At 48.4% G+C, this 20793-nt stretch overlaps 1 pseudogene; it reads right to left on the reverse strand.

The window, feature by feature from the left end:
* LOC135529995 (formin-2-like) overlaps window positions 1-20793 on the reverse strand; it is a 158647-nt pseudogene that overhangs the window by 58501 nt on the left and 79353 nt on the right.

A 20793-nucleotide genomic window follows, 5' to 3' on the forward strand; every position in this document is an offset into this window, starting at 1 on the left:
TCATTTAACAGATTCTGATTCAGAGTCACTTACAGTCACTGAGTAATTTAACAGATTCTGATTCAGAGTCACTTACAGTCAGAGAGTCATTTAGCAGACGCTCTGATTCAGAGTCACTTACAGTCAGTGAGTCATTTAACAGGCACGGATTCAGAGTCACTTACAAGAGCAATTCGGGTTAAGTGCCTTGCTCAAGTACAGACAGATTGTTCACCTGGTCGGCTCCGGGATTCAATCCCGCGACCTTTCGGTTACTGGCCCACTGCTCTGAACCACTGTACCTGCCACCCACATACTGTTCTACTGTGACAGAACGGATGATGTGATTAACCTCTAAATTACTCAACATTTTGGGACGTGAAACGATGTCAACAGGGACAATTTTACCAGGGCTCCTGGGACTGCAATGTCCCTCTGACTGACAGTCAAGGTAACCAAATTAACCATCAGAAATTGCAGAGTGTGTGTTTAAAATGATCAGTAATATTTGCTATGGGAACGTAATCTAAAGATCAACTCACTGTATTTGCATCAGAACGAAGCCTATTCAAGCAGCAGGATGACATTTGTCATGAATGTTGTTCTGGAGGCAGCTCTGCAGAGCGGTCACCAGCTGGCACAGTCACAAAGTCATAAAATCTGATTTTAAAACTTAAACACACTGCTAACCCTAACGCCTAAGCCAAACATAAAATAACATTTTTACAATGTACTGTAGCCAATTTTGACTATTGCTCAGTTCTGCCTCCAGGGCAAGATTCATGCCAATAAATGTCAACCTGCATACAAGCATCAGCACATAAGCCTGTACAACATCCATTGACAAATCAACTCATGGTTGGTTACCAGATTACATTTATAAAGGTAAAGTTCATTGAATAACGACACAAAGCTGGTGAGTGAGTCTCTCCAAAAGTTCCTGGATATGAAGATAAACATGGCAGCTGTTCTGAACCGTCCAGTGTTAACGCCTTGGTAAACAAGCCCCTTCACAGAGTTAACGCCTTGGTAAACAAGCCCCTTCACAGTGTTAACGCCTTGGTAAACAAGCCCCTTCACAGTGTTAACGCCTTGGTAAACAAGCCCCTTCACAGTGTTAACGCCTTGGTAAACAAGCCCCTTCACAGTGTTAACGCCTTGGTAAACAAGCCCCTTCACAGTGTTAACACCTTGGTAAACAAGCCCCTTCACAGTGTTAACGCCTTGGTAAACAAGCCCCTTCACAGTGTTAACGCCTTGGTAAACAAGCCCCTTCACAGAGTTAACGCCTTGGTAAACAAGCCCTTCACAGTGTTAACGCCTTGGTAAACAAGCCCCTTCACAGTGTTAACGCCTTGGTAAACAAGCCCCTTCACAGAGTTAACGCCTTGGTAAACAAGCCCCTTCACAGTGTTAACGCCTTGGTAAACAAGCCCCTTCACAGTGTTAACGCCTTGGTAAACAAGCCCCTTCACAGTGTTAACGCCTTGGTAAACAAGCCCCTTCACAGTGTTAACGCCTTGGTAAACAAGCCCCTTCACAGAGTTAACGCCTTGGTAAACAAGCCCCTTCACAGAGTTAACGCCTTGGTAAACAAGCCCCTTCACAGAGTTAACGCCTTGGTAAACAAGCCCCTTCACAGTGTTAACGCCTTGGTAAACAAGCCCCTTCACAGTGTTAACACCTTGTTAAACAAGCCCCTTCACAGTGTTAACGCCTTGGTAAACAAGCCCCTTCGATAAGAGACAATACCGTGCAGCCGTATTCATCTTCCTGGCCAAGGCGTTCGACTCTGTCAATCAAACCACATTCTTATCAGCAGACTCGACAGCCGTGGTTTCTCAAATGACTGCCTCTCCTGGTTCACCAACTACTTCTCTGATAGAGTTCAGTGTGTCAAATCAGAGGGCCTGTTGTCCGGACCTCTGGCAGTGTCTATGGGGGTCCCACAGGGTTCAATTCTTGGACTGACTCTCTTTTCTGTATACATCAATGATGTCGCTCTTGCTGCTGGTGAGTCTCTGATCCACCTCTACGCAGACAACACCATTCTGTATACTTCTGGCCCTTCTTTGGACACTGTGTTAACACTCCAGGCGAGCTTCAATGCCATACAACTCTCCTTCCGTGGCCTCCAACTGCTCTTAAATACAAGTAAAACTAAATGCATGCTCTTCAACCGATCGCTACCCGCACCTGCCTGCCCGTCCAGCATCACTACTCTGGATGGCTCTGACTTAGAATTTGTGGACAACTACAAATTCCTAGGTGTCTGGTTAGACTGTAAACTCTCCTTCCAGACTCACATTAAGCATCTCCAATCCAAAAATAAATCTAGAATCGGCTTCCTATATCGCAACAAAGCATCCTTCACTCATGCTGCCAAACATAACCTCGTAAAACTGACCATCCTACCGATCCTCGACTTCCGCGATGTCATTCACAAAATATCATCCAACACTACTCAACAAATTGGACGCAGTCTATCACAGTGCCATTCGTTTTGTCATCAAAGCCCCATATACTACCCACCACTGCGACCTGTACTCTCTCGTTGGCTGGCCCTCGCTTCATACTCGTCGCCAAACCCACTGGCTCCAGGTCATCTACAAGTCTTTGCTAAGTAAAGCCTCACCTTATCTCAGCTCACTGGTCACCATAGCAGCACCCACCTGTAGCACGCGCTCCAGCAGGCATATTTCACTGATCACCAAAGTCAATTCCTCCTTTGGCCACGTTCTCTGAAGCCAATGACTGGAACGAACTGCAAAAATCAGTGAAGCTGGAGACTCTCCCTCACTATCTTTAAGCCCCAGCTGTCAGAGCAGCTCACAGATCACTGCACCTGAACATAGCCCATCTGTAAACAGCCCATCTACCTACCTACCTCATCCCCATATAATATGTATTTATCTTGCTCCTTCGCACCCCAGTAGCTCTACTTGCATCTTCTGCACATCTACCATTCCAGTGTTTAATTGCTATATTGTAATTATTTCGCCACCATGGCCTATTTATTGACTTACCTCCCTTATTTGCACACACTGTATATAGACTTTTCTATTGTGTTATCATTGAATGTACGTTTGTTTATATGTAACTCTGTTGTTTGTGTTGAACTGCTTTACTTTATCTTGGCCAGGTCACAGTTGTAAATTAGAACTTGTTCTCAACTGGCCTCCCTGGTTAAATAAAGGTGTTCTCAACTGGCCTCCTGGTTAAATAAAGGTGTTCTCTACTGGCCTCCCTGGTTAAATAAAGGTGTTCTCTACTGGCCTTCTTGGTTAAATAAAGGTGTTCTCAACTGGCCTCCCTGGTTAAATAAAGGTGTTCTCAACTAGCCTCCCTGGTTAAATAAAGGTGTTCTCAACTGGCCTCCCTGGTTAAATAAAGGTGTTCTCTACTGGCCTCCTTGGTTAAATAAAGGTGTTCTCTACTGGCCTCCTTGGTTAAATAAAGGTGTTCTCAACTAGCCTACCTGGTTAAATAAAGGTGTTCTCAACTGGCCTCCCTGGTTAAATAAGGTGTTCTCTACTGGCCTCCCTGGTTAAATAAAAGGTGTTCTCTACTGGCCTCCCTGGTTAAATAAAGGGGAAATAAATAAATAATGTAAAAAATAACAAGGCCTGTAAATACATAATTTTTTACAAGGCTTTCACATAACCTCTTCTGCTCCTTACTGAACAACCGTTGGTGATTGAAGTCTATAGTGACATGCAGTGGCCAGAACTAAGGGGAGTTCATCACAGCCTGGATACATTGACAGTCAACAATAAGACTAAGGCCAGGATTCAAACCAACACAGTGTGATGCTCATTTATTTGCATGTGTTTGAATCCCGCCAAAGACACACCTTCCTTCGGACTCAGGGATGAGAGATCAGAACCTTACGTTTTCATAAAGGGCTTGTAGAGTCTCCAGATCCACCACAGTATTGTCCAGGTTCAGGATGGCTGGAAGGCACAGAACACAGTTAGTGGTTATTGAGGATGGCTGGAAGGGACAGACCACAGTTAGTGGTTATTGAGGATGGCTGGAAGGGACAGACCACAGTTAGTGGTTATTGAGGATGGCTGGAAGAGACAGAACACAGTTAGTGGTTATTGAGGATGGCTGGAAGGGACAGAACACAGTTAGTGGTTAATGAGGATGGCTGGAAGGGACAGAACAGAGTTAGTGGTTATTGAGGATGGGCGGAAGGGACAGAACAGAGTTAGTGGTTATTCGAGGACGGCTGGAAGGGACTGAAGAGAGAAGACCGTGGTTATCGAGGCTGGCTGGAAGGGACAGGACACACTTAGTGGTTATAGAGAATGGCTGGAAGGGACAGAACACAGTTAGTGGTTATAGAGGGTGGCTGGAAGGGACAGAACACAGTTAGTGGTTATAGAGGATGACTGGAAGGGACAGAAGAGAAGACAGTGGCTATTGAGTATGGCTCAAAGGGAAAAAGAGACAGTGAGTTGTTTATATTTATATATCTATACACACAGTTGAAGTCGGAAGTTTACATACACTTAGGTTGGAGTGATTAAAACGTATTTTTCAAACACTCTACAAATGTCTTGTTAATTAACAAACTATAGTTTTAGCAAGTCGGTTAGGACATCTACTTGACATGACAAGTCATTTCTCCAACAATTGTTGACAAACAGATTATTTCACTGTATCACAATTCCAGTGGGTCAGAAGTTTACATACACTAAGTTGACTGTGCCTTTAAACAGCTTAGAAAATTCCAGAAAATGATGTCATGGCTTTAAAAGCTTCTAATAGGCTTATTGGCATCATTTGAGTCAATTGTAGATGTACCTGTGAATGTATTTCAAGGCCTACCTTCAAACTCAGTGCCTCTTTGCTTGACAACATGGGAAAATCAAAAATAAATTAGTCAAGACCTCAGAACAAAAATTGTAGACCTCCACAAGTCTGATTCATCCTTGGGAGCAATTTCCAAACGGCTGAAGGTACCACGTTCATCTGTACAGACAATATTGCGCAAGTATAAACACCATGGGACCACGCAGCCGTCATACCGCTCAGGAAGGAGGCGCGTTCTGTCTCCTAGAGATGAACTTACTTTGGTGAGAAAAGTGCAAATCAATCTGAGAACAACAGCAAAGTTGTTGTGAAGATGCTGGAGGAAACAGGTACCAAAGTGTCTATATCCACATAACCTGAAAGGCCGCTCTGCAAGAAAGGGCTCTGCTCCAAAACCAACATAAAAAAGCCAGACTACGGTTTGCAACTGCACATGGGCACAAAGATCGTCATTTTCTGGAGAAATGTCCTCTGGTCTGATGAAACAAAAATATAACTGTTTGGCCATAATGACCATCATTATGTTAGGAGGAAACATAGGGAGGTTTGCAAGCCGAAGAACAGCATCCCAACAGTGAAGCAAGGGGGTGGCAGCATCAAGTTGTGGGGGTGCTTTGCTGCATGAGGGATTGGTGCACTTGACAAAATAGATGGCATCATGAGGTAGGAAAATGATGTGGATATATTGAAGCAACATCTCAAGATATCAGTCAGGAAGTTTAAGCTTTGGTCCCAAATGGACAATGACCCCAAACTTCCAAAGTTGTGGCAAAATGGATTAAGGACAACAAAGTCAAGGTATTGGAGTGGCCATCACAAAGCCCTGACCTCAATCCCATAGAAAACTCAATCCTATAGAACATTTGTGGGCAGAACTGGAAAAGCGTGTGTGAGCAAGGAGTCTACCAACCTGACTCAGTTACACCAGCTCTGTCAGGGGAATGGACATAAATTCACCCAACTTATTGTGGGAAGCTTGTGAAAGGCTACCCGAGACCCAAGTTTAAACAATTTAAAAAGGCAATGCTACCAAATACTCTACTATTATTCTGACATTTCACATTCTTAAAAATAACTGACCAAAGACGGGAGATTTTTACTTTGATTAAACGCCAATGTGAAAAACTGAGTTTAAATGTATTTGGCTAAACTTCCAACTTCAACTGTGTGTGTGTGTGTGTGTGTGTGTGTGTGTGTGTGTGTGTGTGTGTGTGTGAGTGTGTACATGCATACATACACGTGTTTAGGAGTTCAAAACATTAGGAACACTTTCCTAATACTGAGTTGCATCCCCTCAGAACAGCCTGGATTCGTTGGGTCATGGACTCTACAAGGTGTCTTAAAGAGTGACACAGGGGGATGCTGGTCCATGTGGACTCTACAAGGTGTCTTAAAGAGTGACACAGGGGATGCTGGTCCATGTGGACTCTACAAGGTGTCTGAAAGAGTGACACAGGGGATGCTGGTCCATGTGGACTCTACAAGGTGTCTGAAAGAGTGACAGGGGATGCTGGTCCATGTGGACTCGACAAGGTGTCTGAAAAGAGTGACACAGGGGATGCTGGTCCATGGACTCTACAAGGTGTCTGAAAGAGTGACACAGGGGATGCTGGTCCATGTGGACACTACAAGGTGTCTGAAAGAGTGACACAGGGGATGCTGGTCCATGTGGACTCGACAAGGTGTCTTAAAGAGTGACACAGGGGATGCTGGTCCATGTTGACTCTACAAGGTGTCTTAAAGAGTGACACAGGGGATGCTGGCCCATGTTGACTCCAATGTTTCCCCAACAGTTGTGTCAAGTTGTCTGGATGTCCTTTGGGTGGTGGACCATTCTTGATACACACGGGAAGCTGTTGAGACTGAAAAACCCAGCAGCGTTGCAGTTCTTGATACACTCAAACCGATGCGCCTGGAAACCACAACCATACCCCGTTCAAAGGCACTTAAACCTTTGTTTTGCCCATTTTACCCTCTGACCACTGGTCATAAGGTTAAAGACTGAAGGCTGGTGGGGGTTGGTAATGGGGGGGGGGGGGGGACTGACCTTACTACAGCCCTCGTCTGACGGGAGAGATATGGTCAAAACAAGTGTTGGCGGGCGCCAACAAGACTTAAACCCTTCTGCATATCTCTGCAAGGACGAGACTCAATGGCGCAAGCGCCAACAAGACTTAAACCCTCCTGCATATCTCTGTAAGGCCGAGACGCAGTGGCGCAAGAAGCCAACAAGACGCCAGAGCATCGAGATCCAGGTGCAGGCTGGGAGCTGACACCCTGAGAGCTGTGAGAACTTGGAGAGAGGGGGAGGGAGGAGGGAGGAGGGAGGGAAGTGCAGGCTGGGAGCTGACACCCTGAGAGCTGTGAGAACATGGAGAGAGGGGGGGAGGGAGGGGAGGGAGGAGGGAAGTGCAGGCTGGGAGCTGACACCCTGAGAGCTGTGAGAACATGGAGAGGGGAGGGAGGAGAGTGCAGGCTGGGAGCTGACACCCTGAGAGCTGTGAGAACTTGGAGGGAGGAGGGGGAGGGAGGGGAGGGAGGGAGGGAGGGAGAGGAGGGAGTGCAGGCTGGGAGCTGACACCCTGAGGCTGTGAGAACATGGAGAGAGGGGGGAGGGAGGGGGGAGGAGGAGGAGGGAGAGAGGAGAGTGCAGGCTGGGAGCTGACACCCTGAGAGCTGTGAGAACTTGGAGGGAGGGGGGAGGGAGGGGGGAGGGGGAGGAGGGAGGAGGGAGAGTGCGGGCTGGGAGCTGACACCCTGAGAGCTGTGAGAACTTGGAGAGAGGGGGAGGAGGGGGAGGGAGGGAGGGAAGTGCAGGCTGGGAGCTGACACCCTGAGAGCTGTGAGAACATGGAGAGAGGGGGAGGAGGAGAGTGCAGGCTGGGAGCTGACACCCTGAGCTGTGAGAACTTGGAGGGAGGGGGGGGGAGGGGGAGGGAGGGAGGAGGGAGAGAGGAGAGTGCAGGCTGGGAGCTGACACCCTGAGAGCTGTGAGAACTTGGAGAGAGGGGGGAGGGAGGGGGGAGGGAGGGAGGGAAGTGCAGGCTGGGAGCTGACACCCTGAGAGCTGTGAGAACATGGAGAGAGGGGGAGGGGGAGGGGGGGGAGGGAGGAAAGTGCAGGCTGGGAGCTGACACCCTGAGAGCTGTGAGAACATGGAGAGAGGGGGAGGGAGGGGAGGGAGGGAGGGAAGTACCACAGACACCAAATAAGCTCCTTCCTGACACGGCCTGGACACCGGGGAGCACGGCTCTGCTCATAACGCAACAGCTGGATTAATCCTCCACGACCTTGAACGGGGTCCAAATCCACCGTGTGCAAAGCTCACAGCTTTAGAGCAGAGCTGAGCATTTCTTGTCCCTATTCCCACAAGTTCAGTACCACCCACAGGCGTATAAAAAGGGTCCCCAGCACCCTGACACCACTAAGACGCTTAATGGGGGTGTGATGAGGCTGGGGAGAGTATTGACTACATTTGGCTGCATGGCAAAAAAAAAAAAAAATCACTCCTACACATCGGAATCGCTGTCAAGGAGAGACTGGCTGTCTGCTCGGCTAACGAGAACCTCTGACACCAATTCAGCTCAACCGCCTTTTTACGGAGGGGAAATTATCCAGGCCAATTTGCAAACAACCTTTTGAAGGAAAAGCTATTATCTTAATATAAACTGTAAGTGTCTCCGACCAGCAACAATAATAAAACTCCAACAAGGTACATTAGATCGATGTAAATGATCCTTTCCTCAGCCCTCTGAACAGCAGTAGTGTCTAGTCAGTGTCTACTTGACCTATCCTCAGCTCTCTGAACAGCAGTAGTGTCTACTTGACCTATCCTCAGCCCTCTGAACAGCAGTAGTGTCTACTTGACCTATCCTCAGCTCTCTGAACAGCAGTAGTGTCTACTTGACCTATCCTCAGCCCTCTGAACAGCAGTAGTGTCTACTTGACCTATCCTCAGCCCTCTGAAAGCAGTAGTCTCTAGTCAGTGTCTACTTGACCTATCCTCAGCCCTCTGAACAGCAGTAGTGTCTACTTGACCTATCCTCAGCCCTCTGAACAGCAGTAGTGTCTACTTGACCTATCCTCAGCCCTCTGAACAGCAGTCAGTGTCTACATGACCTATCCTCAGCCCTCTGAACAGCAGTAGTGTCTACTTGACCTATCCTCAGCCCTCTGAACAGCAGTAGTGTCTACTTGACCTATCCTCAGCCCTCTGAACAGCAGTAGTGTCTACTTGACCTATCCTCAGCCCTCTGAACAGTAGTCTCTAGTCAGTGTCTACTTGACCTATCCTCAGCTCTCTGAACAGCAGTAGTGTCTACTTGACCTATCCTCAGCCCTCTGAACAGCAGTAGTGTCTAGTCAGTGTGACCTATCCTCAGCCCTCTGAACAGCAGTGTAGTGTCTAGTCAGTGTCTACTTGACCTATCCTCAGCCCTCTGAACAGCAGTAGTGTCTACTTGACCTATCCTCAGCCCTCTGAACAGCAGTAGTGTCTACTTGACCTATCCTCAGCCCTCTGAAGCAGTAGTGTCTAGTATCCTCAGTGAACAGCAGTAGTGTCTACTTGACCTATCCTCAGCCCTCTGAACAGCAGTAGTAGTGTCTACTTGACCTATCCTCAGCCCTCTGAACAGCAGTAGTGTCTACTTGACCTATCCTCAGCCCTCTGAACAGCAGTAGTCTCTAGTCAGTGTCTACTTGACCTATCCTCAGCCCTCTGAACAGCAGTAGTGTCTACTTGACCTATCCTCAGCCCTCTGAACAGCAGTAGTCTGACCTCTCAGCCTCTCAGTAGTGTCTACTTGACCTATCCTCAGCCCTCTGAACAGCAGTAGTCTCTAGTCTGAACAGTGTCTACTTGACCTATCCTCAGCCCTCTGAACAGCAGTAGTCTCTCAGTGAACAGCAGTAGTGTCTACTTGACCTATCCTCAGCCTCTCTGAACAGCACTTGACCTATCCTCAGCCCTCTACAGTAGTGACTTGACCTATCCTCAGCCTCTGAACAGCAGTAGTGTCTACTTGACCTATCCTCAGCCCTCTGAACAGCAGTAGTGTCTACTTGACCTATCCTCAGCCCTCTGAACAGCAGTAGTGTCTACTTGACCTATCCTCAGCCCTCTGAACAGCAGTAGTGTCTACTTGACCTATCCTCAGCCCTCTGAACAGCAGTAGTGTCTACTTGACCTATCCTCAGCCCTCTGAACAGCAGTAGTGTCTACTTGACCTATCCTCAGCCCTCTGAACAGCAGTAGTGTCTACTTGACCTATCCTCAGCCCTCTGAACAGCAGTAGTCTCTAGTCAGTGTCTTGACCTATCCTCAGCCCTCTGAACAGCAGTAGTGTCTACTTGACCTATCCTCAGCCCTCTGAACAGCAGTAGTGTCTACTTGACCTATCCTCAGCCCTCTCAGTAGTGTCTACTTGACCTATCCTCAGCCCTCTGAACAGCAGTAGTGTCTACTTGACCTATCCTCAGCCCTCTGAACAGCAGTAGTGTCTACTTGACCTATCCTCAGCCCTCTGAACAGCAGTAGTGTCTACTTGACCTATCCTCAGCCCTCTGAACAGCAGTAGTCTCTAGTCAGTGTCTAGACCTATCCTCAGCCCTCTGAACAGCAGTAGTGTCTACTTGACCTATCCTCAGCCCTCTGAACAGTAGCAGTAGTGTCTACTTGACCTATCCTCAGCCCTCTGAACAGCAGTAGTGTCTACTTGACCTATCCTATCCAGTAGTGTCACTTGCTATCCTCAGCCCTCTGAACAGCAGTAGTGTCTACTTGACCTATCCTCAGCTCTCTGAACAGCAGTAGTGTCTACTTGATCCTCAGCCTCTGAACAGCAGTAGTGTCACTTGACCTATCCTCAGCCCTCTGAACAGCAGTAGTGTCTACTTGACCTATCCTCAGCCCTCTGAACAGCAGTAGCAGTAGTGTCTACTTGACCTATCCTCAGCCCTCTGAACAGCAGTAGTGTCTACTTGACCTATCCTCAGCCCTCTGAACAGCAGTAGTGTCTACTTGACCTATCCTCAGCCCTCTGAACAGCAGTAGTGTCTACTTGACCTATCCTCAGCCCTCTGAACAGCAGTAGTGTCTACTTGACCTATCCTCAGCCCTCTGAACAGCAGTAGTGTCTAGTCAGTGTCTACTTGACCTATCCTCAGCCCTCTGAACAGCAGTAGTCTCTAGTCAGTGTCTACTTGACCTATCCTCAGCCCTCTGAACAGCAGTAGTGTCTACTTGACCTATCCTCAGCCCTCTGAACAGCAGTAGTGTCTACTTGACCTATCCTCAGCCCTCTGAACAGCAGTAGTCTCTAGTCAGTGTCTACTTGACCTATCCTCAGCCCTCTGAACAGCAGTAGTGTCTACTTGACCTATCCTCAGCCCTCTGAACAGCAGTAGTGTCTACTTGACCTATCCTCAGCCCTCTGAACAGCAGTAGTCTAGTCAGTGTCTACTTGACCTATCCTCAGCCCTCTGAACAGCAGTAGTGTCTACTTGACCTATCCTCAGCCCTCTGAACAGCAGTAGTGTCTACTTGACCTATCCTCCAGCCCTCTGAACAGCAGTAGTGTCTACTTGACCTATCCTGTCAGTAGTGTCTACTTGACCTATCCTCAGCCCTCTGAACAGCAGTAGTGTCTACTTGACCTATGAACAGCTCAGACCCCTCAGCCTCTGAACAGCAGTAGTGTCTACTTGACCTATCCTCAGCCCTCTGAACAGCAGTAGTGTCTACTTGACCTATCCTCAGCCCTCTGAACACAGCAGTAGTGTCTACTTGACCTATCCTCAGACCTATCCTCTCTGAACAGCAGTAGTGTCTACTTGACCTATCCTCAGCCCTCTGAACAGCAGTCTACTGACCTATCCTCAGCCCTCTGAACAGCAGTAGTCTCTAGTCAGTGTCTACTTGACCTATCCTCAGCCCTCTGAACAGCAGTAGTGTCTAGACCTATCCTAGCCCTCTGAACAGCAGTCTACTTGACCTATCCTCAGCCCTCTGAACAGCAGTAGTGTCTACTTGACCTATCCTCAGCCCTCTGAACAGCAGTAGTGTCTAGCCCTCTGACCAGTATCTACTCATCCTCAGCCCTCTGAACAGCAGTAGTAGTGTCTACTTGACCTATCCTCAGCTCTCTGAACAGCAGTAGTGTCTACTTGACCTATCCTCAGCCCTCTGAACAGCAGTAGTGTCTACTTGACCTATCCTCAGCCCTCTGAACAGCAGTAGTGTCTACTTGACCTATCCTCAGCCCTCTGAACAGCAGTAGTGTCTACTTGACCTATCCTCAGCCCTCTGAACAGCAGTAGTGTCTACTTGACCTATCCTCCAGCCCTCTGAACAGCAGTAGTGTCTACTTGACCTATCCTCAGCCCCTCTGAACAGCAGTAGTGTCTACTTGACCTATCCTCAGCCCTCTAGTGAACTGAACAGCAGTAGTGTCTACTTGACCTATCCTCAGCCCTCTGAACAGCAGTAGTGTCTACTTGACCTATCCTCAGCTCTCTGAACAGCAGTAGTGTCTACTTGACCTATCCTCAGCCCTCTGAACAGCAGTAGTGTCTACTTGACCTATCCTCAGCCCTCTGAACAGCAGTAGTCAGTCAGTGTCTACTTGACCTATCCTCCTCAGCCCTCTGAACAGCAGTAGTGTCAGTACTTGACCTATCCTCAGCCCTCTGAACAGCAGTAGTGTCTAGTCAGTGTCTACTTGACCTATCCTCAGCCCTCTGAACAGCAGTAGTGTCTACTTGACCTATCCTCAGCTCTCTGAACAGCAGTAGTGTCTACTTGACCTATCCTCAGCCCTCTGAACAGCAGTAGTGTCTACTTGACCTATCCTCAGCTCTCTGAACAGCAGTAGTCTCTAGTCAGTGTCTACTTGACCTATCCTCAGCCCTCTGAACAGCAACAGCTCTCAGTAGTGTCTACTTGACCTATCCTCAGCCCTCTGAACAGCAGTAGTGTCTACTTGACCTATCCTCAGCCCTCTGAACAGCAGTAGTGTCTACTTGACCTATCCTCAGCTCTCTGAACAGCAGTAGTGTCTACTTGACCTATCCTCAGCTCTCTGAACAGCAGTAGTGTCTACTTGACCTATCCTCAGCCCTCTGAACAGCAGTAGTGTCTACTTGACCTATCCTCAGCCCTCTGAAACAGCAGTAGTGTCTACTTGACCTATCCTCAGCCCTCTCCAGTAGTGTCTACTTGACCTATCCTCAGCCCTCTGAACAGCAGTAGTGTCTACTTGACCTATCCTCAGCCCTCTGAACAGCAGTAGTGTCTACTTGACCTATCCTCAGCCCTCTGAACAGCAGTAGTGTCTACTTGACCTATCCTCAGCCCTCTGAACAGCAGTAGTGTCTACTTGACCTATCCTCAGCCCTCTGAACAGCAGTAGTGTCTACTTGACCTATCCTCAGCCCTCTGAACAGCAGTAGTGTCTACTTGACCTATCCTCAGCCCTCTGAACAGCAGTAGTGTCTCTCTATCCTCCTGAACAGCAGTAGTGTCTACTTGACCTATCCTCAGCCCTCTGAACAGCAGTAGTGTCTACTTGACCTATCCTCAGCCCTCTGAACAGCAGTAGTGTCTACTTAGTCAGTCCTCAGTAGTGTCTACTTGACCTATCCTCAGCCCTCTGAACAGCAGTAGTGTCTACTTGACCTATCCTCAGCCCTCTGAACAGCAGTAGTGTCTACTTGACCTATCCTCAGCTCTCTGAACAGCAGTAGTGACCTATCCTCAGCCCTCTGAACAGCAGTGTCTACTTGACCTATCCTCAGCCCTCTGAACAGCAGTAGTGTCTACTTGACCTATCCTCAGCCCTCTGAACTACTTGACCTATCCTCAGCAGTAGTGTCTACTTGACCTATCCTCAGCCCTCTGAAACAGTCTCAGTAGTGTCTACTTGACCTATCCTCAGCCCTCTGAACAGCAGTAGTGTCTACTTGACCTATCCTCAGCCCTCTGAACAGCAGTAGTCAGTAGTGTCTACTTGACCTATCCTCAGCCCTCTGAACAGCAGTAGTGTCTACTTGACCTATCCTGCTCTCTCAGTAGTGTCTACTTGACCTATCCTCAGCCCCTCTGAACAGCAGTAGTGTCTACTTGACCTATCCTCAGCCCTCTGAACAGCAGTAGTGTCTACTTGACCTATCCTCAGCCCTCTGAACAGCAGTAGTCTCTAGTCAGTGTCTACTTGACCTATCCTCAGCCCTCTGAACAGCAGTAGTGTCTAGTCAGTGTCTACTTGACCTATCCTCAGCCCTCTCTGAACAGCAGTAGTGTCTACTTGACCTATCCTCAGCCCTCTGAACAGCAGTAGTGTGACCTATCCCCAGCCCTCTGAACAGCAGTAGTGTCTACTTGACCTATCCTCAGCCCTCTGAACAGCAGTAGTGTCTACTTGACCTATCCTCAGCCCTCTGAACAGCAGTAGTGTCTACTTGACCTATCCTCAGCCCTCTGAACAGCAGTAGTGTCTACTTGACCTATCCTCAGCCCTCCTGAACAGCAGTAGTCTCCTCAGCCCTCTGAACAGCAGTAGTCTCTACTTCAGTGTCTACTTGACCTATCCTCAGCCCTCTGAACAGCAGTAGTGTCTACTTGACCTATCCTCCAGCCCTCTGAACAGCAGTAGTCTCTGTCTACTTGACCTATCCTCAGCACTCTGAACAGCAGTAGTGTCTACTTGACCTATCCTCAGCCCTCTGAACAGCAGTAGTCTCTGTCAGTGTCTACTTGACCTATCCTCAGCCCTCTGAACAGCAGTAGTGTCTACTTGACCTATCCTCATCCTCAGCCCTCTGAACAGCAGTAGTGTCTACTTGACCTATCCTCAGCCCTCTGAACAGCAGTAGTGTCTACTTGACCTATCCTCAGCCCTCTGAACAGCAGTAGTATCTCAGCCCTCTGAACAGCAGTAGTGTCTACTTGACCTATCCTCAGCCCTCTGAACAGCAGTAGTGTCTACTTGACCTATCCTCAGCCCTCTGAACAGCAGTAGTCTACTTGACCTATCCTCAGCTCTCTAGTGTCTACTTGACCTATCCTCAGCCCTCTGAACAGCAGTAGTGTCTACTTGACCTATCCTCAGCTCTCTGAACAGCAGTAGTGTCTACTTGACCTATCCTCAGCCCTCTGAACAGCAGTAGTGTCTAGTCAGTGTCTACTTGACCTATCCTCAGCCCTCTGAACAGCAGTAGTGTCTAGTCAGTGTCTACTTGACCTATCCTCAGCCCTCTGAACAGCAGTAGTGTCTACTTGACCTATCCTCAGCTCTCTGAACAGCAGTAGTCTCTAGTCAGTGTCTACTTGACCTATCCCCAGCCCTCTGAACAGCAGTAGTGTCTACTTGACCTATCCTCAGCCCTCTGAACAGCAGTAGTGTCTACTTGACCTATCCTCAGCCCTCTCTGAACAGCAGTAGTGTCTACTTGACCTATCCTCAGCCCTCTGAACAGCAGTAGTCTCTAGTCAGTGTCTACTTGACCTATCCTCAGCTCTCTGAACAGCAGTAGTGTCTACAGTGTCTACTTGACCTATCCTCAGCCCTCTGAACAGCAGTAGTGTCTACTTGACCTATCCTCAGCCCTCTGAACAGCAGTAGTGTCTACTTGACCTATCCTCAGCCCTCTGAACAGCAGTAGTCTCTAGTCAGTGTCTACTTGACCTATCCTCAGCCCTCTGAACAGCAGTAGTGTCTACTTGACCTATCCTCAGCCCTCTGAACAGCAGTAGTGTCTACTTGACCTATCCTCAGCCCTCTGAACAGCAGTAGTGTCTACTTGACCTATCCTCAGCCCTCTGAACAGCAGTAGTGTCAACTTGACCTATCCTCAGCCCTCTGAACAGCAGTAGTGTCTACTTGACCTATCCTCAGCCCTCTGAACAGCAGTAGTGTCTACTTGACCTATCCTCAGCCCTCTGAACAGCAGTAGTCTCTACTTGACCTATCCTCAGCCCTCTGAACAGCAGTAGTGTCTACTTGACCTATCCTCAGCCCTCTGAACAGCAGTAGTGTCTACTTGACCTATCCTCAGCCCTCTGAACAGCAGTAGTCTCTAGTCAGTGTCTACTTGACCTATCCTCAGCCCTCTGAACAGCAGTAATGTCTACTTAACCTATCCTCAGCCCTCTGAACAGCAGTAGTCTCTAGTCAGTGTCTACTTGACCTATCCTCAGCCCTCTGAACAGCAGTAGTGTCTACTTGACCTATCCTCAGCCCTCTGAACAGCAGTAGTCTCTAGTCAGTGTCTACTTGACCTATCCTCAGCCCTCTGAACAGCAGTAGTCTCTAGTCAGTGTCTACTTGACCTATCCTCAGCTCTCTGAACAGCAGTAGTGTCTACATGACCTATCCTCAGCCCTCTCTGAACAGCAGTAGTGTCTAGTCAGTCTCTACTTGACCTATCCTCAGCCCTCTGAACAGCAGTAGTCTCTAGTCAGTGTCTACTTGACCTATCCTCAGCCCTCTGAACAGCAGTAGTGTCTACTTGACCTATACTCAGCCCTCTGAACAGCAGTAGTGTCTACTTGACCTAACAGCCCTCTCTGAACAGCAGTAGTCTCTAGTCAGTGTCTACTTGACCTATCCTCAGCCCTCTGAACAGCAGTAGTGTCTACTTGACCTATCCTCAGCCCTCTGAACAGCAGTAGTGTCTACTTGACCTATCCTCAGCCCTCTGAACAGCAGTAGTGTCTACTTGACCTATCCTCAGCCCTCTGAACAGCAGTAGTGTCTACTTGACCTATCCTCAGCCCTCTGAACAGCAGTAGTGTCTACTTGACCTATCCTCAGCCCTCTCTGAACAGCAGTAGTCTCTAGTCAGTGTCTACTTGACCTATCCTCAGCCCTCTGAACAGCAGTAGTGTCTACTTGACCTATCCTCAGCCCTCTGAACAGCAGTAGTCTCTACTTGACCTATCCTCAGCTCTCTGAACAGCAGTAGTGTCTACTTGACCTATCCTCAGCCCTCTGAACAGCAGTAGTGTCTACTTGACCTATCCTCAGCCATCTGAACAGCAGTAGTGTCTACTTGACCTATCCTCAGCCCTCTGAACAGCAGTAGTCTCTAGTCAGTGTCTACTTGACCTATCCTCAGCCCTCTGAACAGCAGTAGTGTCTACTTGACCTATCCTCAGCCCTCTGAACAGCAGTAGTGTCTACTTGACCTATCCTCAGCCCTCTGAACAGCAGTAGTGTCTACTTGACCTATCCTCAGCCCTCTGAACAGCAGTAGTGTCTACTTGACCTATCCTCAGCCCTCTCTGAACAGCAGTAGTGTCTACTTGACCTATCCTCAGCCCTCTGAACAGCAGTAGTCTCTAGTCAGTGTCTACTTGACCTATCCTCAGCCCTCTGAACAGCAGTAGTGTCTACTTGACCTATCCTCAGCCCTCTGAACAGCAGTAGTCTCTAGTCAGTGTCTACTTGACCTATCCTCAGCCCTCTGAACAGCAGTAGTGTCTACTTGACCTATCCTCAGCCCTCTGAACAGCAGTAGTGTCTACTTGACCTATCCTCAGGACTCTGAACAGCAGTAGTCTACTTGACCCTATCCTCAGGACTCTGAACAGCAGTAGTGTCTACTTGACCTATCCTCAGCCCTCTGAACAGCAGTAGTCTCTCAGCCCTCTGAACAGCAGTAGTGTCTACTTGACCTATCCTCAGCCCTCTGAACAGCAGTAGTGTCTACTTGACCTATCCTCAGCCCTCTGAACAGCAGTAGTGTCTACTTGACCTATCCTCAGCCCTCTGAACAGCAGTAGTGTCTACTTGACCTATCCTCAGTCCTCTGAACAGCAGTAGTCTCTAGTCAGTGTCTACTTGACCTATCCTCAGCCCTCTCTGAACAGCAGTAGTCTCTACTTGACCTATCCTCAGCCCTCTGAACAGCAGTAGTGTCTACTTGACCTATCCTCAGCCCTCTGAACAGCAGTAGTCTCTAGTCAGTGTCTACTTGACCTATCCTCAGCCCTCTGAACAGCAGTAGTCTCTAGTCAGTGTCTACTTGACCTATCCTCAGCCCTCTCTGAACAGCAGTAGTGTCAACTTGACCTATCCTCAGCTCTCTGAACAGCAGTAGTGTCTACTTGACCTATCCTCAGCCCTCTCTGAACAGCAGTAGTGTCTACTTGACCTATCCTCAGCCCTCTGAACAGCAGTAGTGTCTACTTGACCTATCCTCAGCCCTCTGAACAGCAGTAGTGTCTACTTGACCTATCCTCAGCCCTCTGAACAGCAGTAGTGTCTACTTGACCTATCCTCAGCTCTCTGAACAGCAGTAGTGTCTACTTGACCTATCCTCAGCCCTCTCTGAACAGCAGTAGTGTCTACTTGACCTATCCTCAGCCCTCTGAACAGCAGTAGTGTCTACTTGACCTATCCTCAGCCCTCTGAACAGCAGTAGTGTCTACTTGACCTATCCTCAGCCCTCTGAACAGCAGTAGTGTCTACTTGACCTATCCTCAGCCCTCTGAACAGCAGTAGTGTCTACTTGACCTATCCACAGCCCTCTCTGAACAGCAGTAGTCTCTAGTCAGTGTCTACTTGACCTATCCTCAGCCCTCTAAACAGCAGTAGTGTCTACTTGACCTATCCTCAGCCCTCTGAACAGCAGTAGTGTCTACTTGACCTATCCTCAGCCCTCTGAACAGCAGTAGTCTCTACTTGACCTATCCTCAGCCCTCTGAACAGCAGTAGTGTCTACTTGACCTATCCTCAGCCCTCTGAACAGCAGTAGTGTCTACTTGACCTATCCTCAGCCCTCTGAACAGCAGTAGTGTCTACTTGACCTATCCTCAGCCCTCTGAACAGCAGTAGTGTCTACTTGACCTATCCTCAGCTCTCTGAACAGCAGTAGTGTCTACTTGACCTATCCTCAGCCCTCTGAACAGCAGTAGTGTCTACTTGACCTATCCTCAGCCCTCTCTGAACAGCAGTAGTCTCTAGTCAGTGTCTACTTGACCTATCCTCAGCCCTCTGAACAGCAGTAGTGTCTACTTGACCTATCCTCAGCCCTCTGAACAGCAGTAGTCTCTACTTGACCTATCCTCAGCCCTCTGAACAGCAGTAGTGTCTACTTGACCTATCCTCAGCCCTCTGAACAGCAGTAGTGTCTACTTGACCTATCCTCAGCCCTCTGAACAGCAGTAGTCTCTAGTCAGTGTCTACTTGACCTATCCTCAGCCCTCTGAACAGCAGTAGTGTCTACTTGACCTATCCTCAGCCCTCTCTGAACAGCAGTAGTCTCTAGTCAGTGTCTACTTGACCTATCCTCAGCCCTCTGAACAGCAGTAGTCTCTAGTCTGAACAGTTGTTATTCTCCAAACGGCAGTTTAAGTCCACTGTGACTTGTTGCAACCTCTCGTCGGTCATTCCTTTATTGTTAGCTTTATCAGAGCGCCTGTGGAATGACAGAGCCTTTGGTAACACTAAGCCATGGAGAGAGAGCGAGAGAGCGAGAGAGCGAGGACACAACCCTTGCAAGCTCACCTCGTGTTCGTGTTTCTCGCTCCATGCTCTCCTGTCTAGCTGAACATGTGTCGGTCTAGTCGAGGGGAATATTTGTCTACCAACATATAATCAGCGCTGCAACACTCGGCCTGATGAAAGAACCATTACCTCAAGTCTGTCAGATAAAAGACGGTGTGTTTAAATTCCTCCAGTCGACTTTTAGTCTGGGCTAGAAGGGAGCTGGCGCCTCAAACTGTAATCCTTTAGAAAAGTTAATGTTTGAACACAAACAGAGGTGAAGTGGTTGAATGTTTAATCCTAAAATATAGTATTACATTGAAGCGTTTAGTACAGTGAGTGTATTCAGTAGTACAAACGATAGAGAATGTCTCGCCTGCTCGCTACGACACGGTGCCTGTTTGAACTAACGGCCAGACATTAAGGGACAGGGAAGTCAACACAGGACAGATTTGGCTGCTTCACAAAATGGCACCATAATCCCCATTTGGTGCACTACTCTCAACCAGAGCCCTGGTCAGTAGTGAACAATTTAGGGAATATTCTCTTAAATTATTTCTACCTGAGAATACTAAGACAACAGTCCAATATGAAGGGCCGGTCCAACACACTAGAGGAGGAATCAACAGTCCAAGATGAAGGGCTTTTAAAATAATCTTCAGCCCTCACTGTAAACCTAAACAGCAGAGGAGAGTGGAGAGAGAAAACAGGATGGCTGTAGAGGGTGGAGAGAGAGAACAGGATGGCTGTAGAGGGTGGAGAGAACAGGACGGTTGTAGATGGTGAGAGAGAGAGAACAGGACGGTTGTAGAGGGTGGAGAGAGAGAACAGGATGGTTGTAGAGGGTGGAGAGAGAGAACAGGATGGTTGTAGATGGTGGAGAGAGAGAACAGGATGGTTGTAGAGGGTGGAGAGAGAGAACAGGATGGTTGTAGAGGGTCAGGAGAGAGAGAACAGGATGGTTGTAGAGGGTGGAGAGAGAGAACAGGATGGTTGTAGAGGGTGGAGAGAGAGAACAGGATGGTTGTAGAGGGTGAGAGAGAACAGGATGGTTGTAGATGGAGAGAAAACAGGATGGTTGTAGATGGAGAGAGAACAGGATGGTTGTAGATGGAGAGAGAACAGGATGGTTGTAGATGGAGAGAGAACAGGATGGTTGTAGATGGAGAGAGAACAGGATGGTTGTAGATGGAGAGAGAGAAACAGCATGGTTGTAGATGGTGAGAGAGAGAACAGGATGGTTGTAGAGGGTGGAGAGAGAGAACAGGATGCTTGTAGATGGCGGGAGAGAGAGAACAGGATGGTTGTAGAGGGTGGAGAGAGAGAACAGGACGGTTGTAGAGGGTGGAGAGAGAACAGGATGGTTGTAGATGACCTATCCTCAGCTCTCTGGAGAGAGAGAACAGGATGGTTGTAGATGGCGGAGAGAGAGAACAGGATGGTTGTAGATGGAGAGAGAGAACAGGATGGTTGTAGATGGCGGAGAGAGAGAACAGGATGGTTG

This window comes from Oncorhynchus masou, unplaced genomic scaffold (genome assembly GCF_036934945.1).
Source record: "Oncorhynchus masou masou isolate Uvic2021 unplaced genomic scaffold, UVic_Omas_1.1 unplaced_scaffold_1230, whole genome shotgun sequence".
Lineage (NCBI taxonomy): Eukaryota > Metazoa > Chordata > Actinopteri > Salmoniformes > Salmonidae > Oncorhynchus > Oncorhynchus masou.